The sequence below is a fragment of the Oncorhynchus nerka genome, linkage group LG17, assembly GCF_034236695.1.
Source record: "Oncorhynchus nerka isolate Pitt River linkage group LG17, Oner_Uvic_2.0, whole genome shotgun sequence".
Taxonomy (NCBI): Eukaryota; Metazoa; Chordata; class Actinopteri; order Salmoniformes; family Salmonidae; genus Oncorhynchus; species Oncorhynchus nerka.
Window position 1 is genome coordinate 5,108,213 of NC_088412.1, and position 10,000 is coordinate 5,118,212.

At 45.5% G+C, this 10,000-nt stretch overlaps 1 protein-coding gene across 1 annotated transcript in view; it reads left to right on the forward strand.

Moving 5' to 3' along the window:
* The first annotated feature begins 9,837 nt into the window (after positions 1 to 9,837).
* Positions 9,838 to 10,000, forward strand: part of LOC135561317 (uncharacterized) — a 755,535-nt gene continuing 755,372 nt past the window's right edge. The window contains exon 1 of the mRNA XM_065002769.1: positions 9,838 to 10,000. This exon is cut by the window's right edge and continues 277 nt beyond it. The gene's annotated coding sequence lies outside the window, so the exon portion shown is untranslated.

The following is a 10,000-nucleotide window of genomic DNA, read 5'->3' on the forward strand; positions in this document are numbered from 1 at the left end:
TGGCCTGGTCTGGTTCTCAATCAGAGGCAGCTGTCGATCGTTGTCTCTGATTGAGAATCATACTTAGGCAGCCTGTTTTCCCACTGTTAGTTGTGGGTGGTTGTTGTCTCTGATTGAGAATCATACTTAGGCAGCCTGGTTCCCCACTATGGGTTGTGGGTTGTTGTTTTCTCTGATTGAGAACCATACTTAGGCAGCCTGTTTTCCCTCTATGGGTTGTGGGTAGTTGTTGTCTCTGATTGAGAATCATACTTAGGCAGCCTGTTTTCCCGCTATGGGTTGTGGGTTGTTGTTGTCTCTGATTGAGAATCATACTTAGGCAGCCTGTTTCCCCACTATGGGTTGTGGGTAGTTGTTGTCTGTTTTGTGTTGTTGCACCTTACAGGAACTGTTTCGTTTTCGTTTCACTCTCTTTGTTATTTTTGTTTCGTGTTTCTGACCCAATAAAATAACATGAATACTTACCACGCTGTGCATTGGTCCGATCCTTCATACTCCTCGTCAGAAGAGGAAGAAAACCATTACGCTAACTGGATCCAATGGACGAATTACTGCTATTGTAACTAACTTGTAACTAAGTGTAATCCAGTCTACATAACAATACAGTATATATTTAACTGTATATTCTTTAATAACATCATAACCCTGTCTTGACCCCAAACACTGTGCCTATAGTACAGATGTTATACTGTAGGCACCATTTAATGACTTTGTTCAAACAGAACCTGTAGTGACGGGTTTCCTGTCCTCAACAGAACCTGTAGTGACGGGTTTCCTGTCCTCAACAGAACCTGTAGTGACGGGTTTCCTGTCCTCAACAGAACCTGTAGTGATGGTTTCCCTCAACAGAACCTGTAGTGATGGGTTTCCTGTCCTCAACAGAACCAGCATCTATTCTGAGTGGAGGAGGTTACAGGACATTTATTCTGGGTAGGGGAGATTACAGGACATTTATTCTGAGTGGAGGAGATTACAGGACATTTATTCTGGGTAGAGGAGATTACAGGACACTTATTCTGGGTAGGGGAGATTACAGGACATTTATTCGGGGTAGAGGAGATTACAGGACATTTATTCTGAGTAGAGATTACAGGACATTTATTCTGGGTAGAGGAGATTACAGGACATTTATTCTGGGTAGGGGAGATTACAGGACATTTATTCTGAGTAGAGGAGGTTACAGGACATTCATTCTGAGTAGAGGAGGTTACAGGACATTTATTCTAAGTAGAGGAGATTACAGGACACTTATTCTGGGTAGGGGAGATTACAGGACATTTATTCTGAGTAAAGGAGATTACAGGACATTTATTCTGAGTAAAGGAGATTACAGGACATTTATTCTGAGTAGAGGAGATTACAGGACATTTATTCTGGGTAGGGGAGATTACAGGACATCTATTCTGGGTAGGGGAGATTACAGGACATTTATTCTGGGTAGATGAGATTACAGGACATTTATTCTGAGTAGAGGAGATTACAGGACATTTATTCTGCGTAGAGGAGGTTACAGGACATGTTTTCTGAGTAGAGGAGGTTACAGGACATTTATTCTAAGTAGAGGAGATTACAGGACATTTATTCTAAGTAGAGGAGATTACAGGACATTTATTCTGAGTAGAGGTAGATTACAGGACATTTATTCTGAGTGGAGGAGATTACAGGACATTTATTCTGAGTAGAGGAGATTACAGGACATTTATTCTGAGTAGAGGAGATTACAGGACATTTATTCTGGGTAGAGGAGGTTACAGGACATGTTTTCTGAGTAGAGGAGGTTACAGGACATTTATTCTAAGTAGAGGAGATTACAGGACATTTATTCTAAGTAGAGGAGATTACAGGACATTTATTCTGAGTAGAGGTAGATTACAGGACATTTATTCTGAGTGGAGGAGATTACAGGACATTTATTCTGAGTAGAGGAGATTACAGGACATTTATTCTGCGTAGAGGAGGTTACAGGACATGTTTTCTGAGTAGAGGAGGTTACAGGACATTTATTCTAAGTAGAGGAGATTACAGGACATTTATTCTGAGTAGAGGAGGTTACAGGACATTTATTCTGAGTAGAGGAGATTACAGGACATTTATTCTGGGTAGGGGAGATTACAGGACATTTATTCTGAGTAGAGGAGGTTACAGGACAAGGTCGTTGTTTAAACAAAATTACTCTGACTCACACGCACACACACACACACACACACACACACACACACACACACACACACACACAAACTCTTTCTCTCTCTCCTCTGCCACTATCTAGGTCAGGACGTACTATGTCAATTCCTCCCAAACTAAACTTCCTCCTCCCTGCCACAGCTGATAATTAAACTCACTCAATTAGCCCAAATTTAATGGGATTTCAGTTCCAGCCTTTTATTTAAGAGGTAAAGAGTAATATTTTAATTGCATTTAATGTAACTGATGTAACTGTGTGGTCCTCCAAGTGTGTTTCTTCTTCTCCTATCTCGAACGTGTAATTACTACGGCAAACCTTGACGAGATATTCAATGAGCTGTACTTATAGGGACAGTGAAAAATATAGTCTTTCTTTTTCTTCCTGTCAATACAGTATCTGTTGAGTGTAAATCAATTGAGTATACAGTAGTATACAGTAGTATACAGTAGTCCATATTTGATCTTTACTAATTGTAGAATGATAGGTGGAGGAAGTGGATGGGTGGCTGAAACAGAACATATTGAGGTGGTCCTATTGGACGGGTGGCTGAAACAGAACAGATTGAGGTGGTCCTATTGGACGGGTGGCTGAAACAGAACAGATTGAGGTGGTCCTGAAACAGAACATATTGAGGTGGTCCTATTGGACTGGCAGCCTGAAACAGAACATATTGAGGTGGTCCTATTGGATGGGCAGTCTGAAACAGAACATATTGAGGTGGTCCTGAAACAGACCATATTGAGGTGGTCCTATTGGATTGGCAGTCTGAAACAGAACATATTGAGGTGGTCCTATTGGACTGGCAGTCTGAAACAGAACATATTGAGGTGGTCCTATTGGACTGGCAGTCTGAAACAGAACATATTGAGGTGGTCCTATTGGACTGGAGGCCTGAAACAGAACATATTGAGGTGGTCCTATTGGACTGGAGGCCTGAAACAGAACATATTGAGGTGGTCCTGAAACAGAACATATTGAGGTGGTCCTATTGGATGGGAGGCCTGAAACAGAACATATTGAGGTGGTCCTATTGGACGGGAGGCCTGAAAGAGAACAGATTGAGGTGGTCCTGAAACAGAACAGATTGAGGTGGTCCTGAAACAGAACATATTGAGGTGGTCCTATTGGACGGGCAGTCTGAAACAGAACATATTGAGGTGGTCCTATTGGACTGGAGGCCTGAAACAGAACATATTGAGGTGGTCCTATTGGACTGGAGGCCTGAAACAGAACATATTGAGGTGGTCCTATTGGACTGGCAGTCTGAAACAGAACATATTGAGGTGGTCCTGAAACAGAACATATTGAGGTGGTCCTATTGGACGGGAGGCCTGAAACAGAACATATTGAGGTGGTCCTATTGGACGGGAGGCCTGAAACAGAACAGATTGAGGTGGTCCTGAAACAGAACAGATTGAGGTGGTCCTGAAACAGAACATATTGAGGTGGTCCTATTGGACGGGCAGTCTGAAACAGAACATATTGAGGTGGTCCTATTGGACTGGAGGCCTGAAACAGAACATATTGAGGTGGTCCTATTGGACTGGAGGCCTGAAACAGAACATATTGAGGTGGTCCTATTGGACTGGCAGTCTGAAACAGAACATATTGAGGTGGTCCTGAAACAGAACATATTGAGGTGGTCCTATTGGACGGGAGGCCTGAAACAGAACCTATTGAGGTGGTCCTATTGGACGGGAGGCCTGAAACAGAACATATTGAGGTGGTCCTATTGGACGGGAGGCCTGAAACAGAACAGATTGAGGTGGTCCTGAAACAGAACATATTGAGGTGGTCCTATTGGACTGGCAGTCTGAAACAGAACATATTGAGGTGGTCCTATTGGACTGGCAGTCTGAAACAGAACATATTGAGGTGGTCCTGAAACAGAACATATTGAGGTGGTCCTATTGGACGGGAGGCCTGAAACAGAACAGATTGAGGTGGTCCTATTGGACGGTTGGCCTGAAACAGAACAGATTGAGGTGGTCCTGAAACAGAACAGATTGAGGAAGTCCAACAAAGTCCAGCCAAAAGGCCTGTACCATCATCTTCTTGACTATTTTTAGCCCTGCATGTATAATTCATCACATTTGGCTCTCTATCCCTCTCTCTCTCCATCTCTCTCTCCCTCTCTCTCTCCATCTCTCATTCCTTAAGTGGGTCAGAACGACTAACTCACATGAACTCACTTAGAGGGAATGGAATGACGAGTAAACTTACACCTTTAAAGGAAAGTTCAACTAAAAGACTATCTTTTGGTATATTTGTTTCATTAGACCACTGTTGGAACAGTCCCCCCCCCCCCCCCGCCCCCCCAAAAAATGTGTTTGCCCGTCAGCAATCAAGTCTTTATGATCTAGAACTTTCTAAAATACAGAAAGGGTCACAGCGCTGTACAAAGCACATCGTACTGTGGCACGTTCTGCTGTTAGAAAGTTCTAGATCTTGAAGACTTGATTGCTGACATGTTGGGACTCACACAACCCCAGCTGTTCTCACGTTCTCAAACAGCCCCAGCTGTTCTCACGTCCTCAAACAGCCCCAGCTGTTCTCACGTTCTCAAACAGCCCCAGCTGTTCTCACGTTCTCAAACAGCCCCAGCTGTTCTCACGTTCTCAAACAGCCCCAGCTGTTCTCACGTTCTCAAACAGCCCCAGCCAATCTCATCCTGGCTGAGAGCTGTCATCAGATCAGAATACCAGTGGGTCGTTTCTGGACCCTGGACAGAGACACAGCCTCTCAAGAGTCCACAGAGACCCTCGACAAGGACCTCTCATTATAGAATCTATATCGACAAGGACCTCTCATTATAGAATCTATATGAACAAGGACCTCTCATTATAGAATCTATATGGACAAGGACCTCTCATTATAGAATCTATATGAACAAGGACCTCTCATTATAGAATCTATATGGACAAGGACCTCTCATTATAGAATCTATATCGACAAGGACCTCTCATTATAGAATCTATATGGACAAGGACCTCTCATTATAGAATCTATATCGACAAGGACCTCTCATTATAGAATCTATATCGACAAGGACCTCTCATTATAGAATCTATATGAACAAGGACCTCTCATTATAGAATCTATATCGACAAGGACCTCTCATTATAGAATCTATATCGACAAGGACCTCTCATTATAGAATCTATATGAACAAGGACCTCTCATTATAGAATCTATATGAACAAGGACCTCTCATTATAGAATCTATATGAACAAGGACCTCTCATTATAGAATCTGAACTGCATAGTATTGGGTAGTATTATATTGTACTGTACTGTATTGTATAGTATTGTACTGTGTTGTATTGTATAGTATATAATAAAACTGGTTGTTTGGATCCTGGATGCTGATTGGACGAGCAGCGTTCTAAACCGTGCTGTACAGTATTGTATTGCATTGTATAGTATTGTATTGTACAGTATTGTATTGCATAGTATTGCATACAGTCACAGTGTCTGAGAGGGAGTCAGAGACTAGACAGACAGATATATATATATATATATATATATATAGAAACGAGCAGATAGATGACCATGCACTGATTTCTGGCTCAAAGGACCATAAACAAAACTGAAGAGGGTTTTACATCGAAAGCAACTGACAACAGAAATGTACTATGTACCTGACATACGTATTCAGGTTATGTGATCTGATGCAGGAATCAAACCCACAACCCTGCCCCAGGACATAAAGATGTCTCCCCAGCAGGCAGACTGTGGGGCTCTAGTCAAACCCACAACCCTGCCCCAGGACATAAAGATGTCTCCCCAGCAGACTGTGGGGCTCTAATCAAACCCACAACCCTGCCCCAGGACATAAAGATGTCTCCCCAGCAGACTGTGGGGCTCTAGTCAAACCCACAACCCTGCCCCAGGACATAAAGATGCCTCCCCAGCAGACTGTGGGGCTCTAGTCAAACCCACAACCCTGCCCCAGGACATAAAGATGTCTCCCCAGCAGACTGTGGGGCTCTAGTCAAACCCACAACCCTGCCCCAGGACATAAAGATGTCTCCCCAGCAGACTGTGGGGCTCTAGTCAAACCCACAACCCTGTCCCAGGACATAAAGATGTCTCCCCAGCAGACTGTGGGGCTCTAGTCAAACCCACAACCCTGCCCGAGACATAAAGATGTCTCCCCAGCAGACTGTGGGGCTCTAGTCAAACCCACAACCCTGCCCCAGGACATAAAGATGTCTCCCCAGCAGACTGTGGGGCTCTAGTCAAACCCACAACCCTGTCCCAGGACATAAAGATGTCTCCCCAGCAGACTGTGAGGCTCTAGTCAAACCCACAACCCTGCCCCAGGACATAAAGAGGTCTCCCCCCCAGCAGACTGTGGGGCTCTAGTCAAACCCACAACCCTGCCCCAGGACATAAAGATGTCTCCCCAGCAGACTGTGGGGCTCTAGTCAAACCCACAACCCTGCCCCAGGACATAAAGATGTCTCCCCAGCAGACTGTGGGGCTCTAGTCAAACCCACAACCCTGCCCGAGACATAAAGATGTCTCCCCAGCAGACTGTGGGGCTCTAATCAAACCCACAACCCTGCCCCAGGACATAAAGATGTCTCCCCAGCAGACTGTGGGGCTCTAGTCAAAGGGGGTGACTGTCTGTCGTCATGATGAATGATCCTTGGTCCTCTGGAATCACAGGAGCACCACGTTTAATTGAGCATGACTGTGTCTATGTTAATGCTACTGTCAGATGTGTGTAAACATAATGATGTAATAGGTCTTGTCTGTCTATGTTAATGATGTAATAGGTCTTGTCTGTCTATGTTAATGATGTAATAGGTCTTGTCTGTCTATGTTAATGATGTAATAGGTCTTGTCTGTCTATGTTAATGATGTAATAGGTCTTGTCTGTCTATGTTAATGATGTAATAGGTCTTGTCTGTCTATGTTAATGATGTAATAGGTCTTGTCTGTCTATGTTAATGCTACTTCCGGGTTGGAGCGAGCAGTCGCATCCGCACTTCGGTCTGCACTTCGGTCTGCAGGTAGTATAACTTTTCATTACATTTCATTACATTTCATTATAGTACAACGGTTTGATTTGTCTAATCTTAGCAATTTCTTCTTAGCTAGCTACATAGCCGTCTTTGTATCAAAGATAATTGCGTAATTATCGTATTTCGTCGTCCTAACGTAGTCTACACTGCTATCTGCCCAGCAGCTAGCCAGCTAGCTAACGCCCACCGTCTACATAGCTAGCTACATAGCCGTCTCTGTATCAAAGATAATTGTGTAGATAATTGTGTAGTCTAGAGCGATTTTCTAGGTTACCTAGCCAGCTATTGTCGTTCTTTTAACGCAACGTAACGTAATCAACACTGCTAGCTAGCCAGCTAGCCCCTGAATCAACAACGCAGCCACTGCCAGCTAGCCTACAAAGTCAACAACGCAGCCACTGCCAGCTAGCCTACATCAGCAGTACTGTATCATTTTAGTCAATAAGAATAGCAGCACTGTAGAAACTATTACCCTCAACTGAACGACTTGATTAGTGTAGTGTTAGCTAGCTACATAGTTGTCTTTGCTGTCTTCGTATCCAAGATAATTGTGTAGTTTAGAGTGTGTAGTTTTTAGAGTGATTATCTTAATTTACCGAGGTTAGCTAGCCAGCTATTTGTCGTCCTTAACGTAGGAGACACTGCTAGCTAGCCAACAGCTAGCCAACGTCTACCGATTAGAACTCAACAACCCGGTCGCATTCCGCCTCGCTCCACAGGTAGTATCACATTTTCATTTCATTTCATTACAGTACAACGGTTTGATTTGTTTGATCGTAGCTAGCTACATAGCTAGCTACATAGCCGTCTCTGTATCAAAGATAATTGTGTAGTCTAGAGCGATTTTCTAGGTTACCTAGCCAGCTATTGTCATTCTTTTAACGCAACGTAACGTAATCAACACTGCTAGCTAGCCAGCTAGCCCCCGAATCAACAACGCAGCCACTGCCAGATAGCCTACAAAGTCAACAACGCAGCCACTGCCAGCTAGCCTACTTCAGCAGTACTGTATCATTTTAATCATTTTAGTCAATAAGATTCTTGCTACGTAAGCTCAACTTTCTGAACATTCGAGACGTGTAGTCCACTTGTCATTCCAATCTCCTTTGCATTAGCGTAGCCTCTTCTGTAGCCTGTCAACTATGTGTCTGTCTATCCCTGTTCTCTCCTCTCTGCACAGACCATACAAACGCTCCACACCGCGTGGCCGCGCCACCCTAATCTGGTGGTCCCAGCGCGCACGACCCACGTGGAGTTCCAGGTCTCCGGTAGCCTCTGGAACTGCCGATCTGCGGCCAACAAGGCAGAGTTCATCTCAGCCTATGCCTCCCTCCAGTCCCTCGACTTCTTGGCACTGACGGAAACATGGATCACCACAGATAACACTGCTACTCCTACTGCTCTCTCTTCGTCCGCCCACGTGTTCTCGCACACCCCGAGAGCTTCTGGTCAGCGGGGTGGTGGCACCGGGATCCTCATCTCTCCCAAGTGGTCATTCTCTCTTTCTCCCCTTACCCATCTGTCTATCGCCTCCTTTGAATTCCATGCTGTCACAGTTACCAGCCCTTTCAAGCTTAACATCCTTATCATTTATCGCCCTCCAGGTTCCCTCGGAGAGTTCATCAATGAGCTTGATGCCTTGATAAGCTCCTTTCCTGAGGACGGCTCACCTCTCACAGTTCTGGGCGACTTTAACCTCCCCACGTCTACCTTTGACTGATTCCTCTCTGCCTCCTTCTTTCCACTCCTCTCCTCTTTTGACCTCTCCCTCTCACCTCCCCCTACTCACAAGGCAGGCAATACGCTCGACCTCATCTTTACTAGATGCTGTTCTTCCACTAACCTCATTGCAACTCCCTCCAAGTCTCCGACCACTACCTTGTATCCTTTTCCCTCTCGCTCTCATCCAACACTTCCCACACTGCCCCTACTCGGATGGTATCGCGCCGTCCCAACCTTCGCTCTCTCTCCCCCGCTACTCTCTCCTCTTCCATCCTATCATCTCTTCCCTCTGCTCAAACCTTCTCCAACCTATCTCCTGATTCTGCCTCCTCAACCCTCCTCTCCTCCCTTTCTGCATCCTTTGACTCTCTATGTCCCCTATCCTCCAGGCCGGCTCGGTCCTCCCCTCCCGCCTCCGTGGCTCGACGACTCATTGCGAGCTCACAGAACAGGGCTCCGGGCAGCCGAGCGGAAATGGAGGAAAACTCGCCTCCCTGCGGACCTGGCATCCTTTCACTCCCTCCTCTCTACATTTTCCTCTTCTGTCGCTGCTGCTAAAGCCACTTTCTACCACTCTAAATTCCAAGCATCTGCCTCTAACCCTAGGAAGCTCTTTGCCACCTTCTCCTCCCTCCTGAATCCTCCTCCCCCCTCCCTCTCTGCAGATGACTTCGTCAACCATTTTGAAAAGAAGGTCGACGACATCCGATCCTCGTTTGCTAAGTCAAACGACACCGCTGGTTCTGCTCACACTGCCCTACCCTGTGCTCTGACCTCTTTCTCCCTCTCTCTCAGATGAAATCTCGCGTCTTGTGACGGCCGGCCGCCCAACAACCTGCCCGCTTGACCCTATCCCTCCTCTCTTCTCCAGACCATTTCCGGAGACCTTCTCCCTTACCTCACCTCGCTCATCAACTCATCCCTGACCGCTGGCTACGTCCCTTCCGTCTTCAAGAGAGTGAGAGTTGCACCCCTTCTGAAAAAACCTACACTCGATCCCTCCGATGTCAACAACTACAGACCAGTATCCCTTCTTTCTTTTCTCTCCAAAACCCTTGAA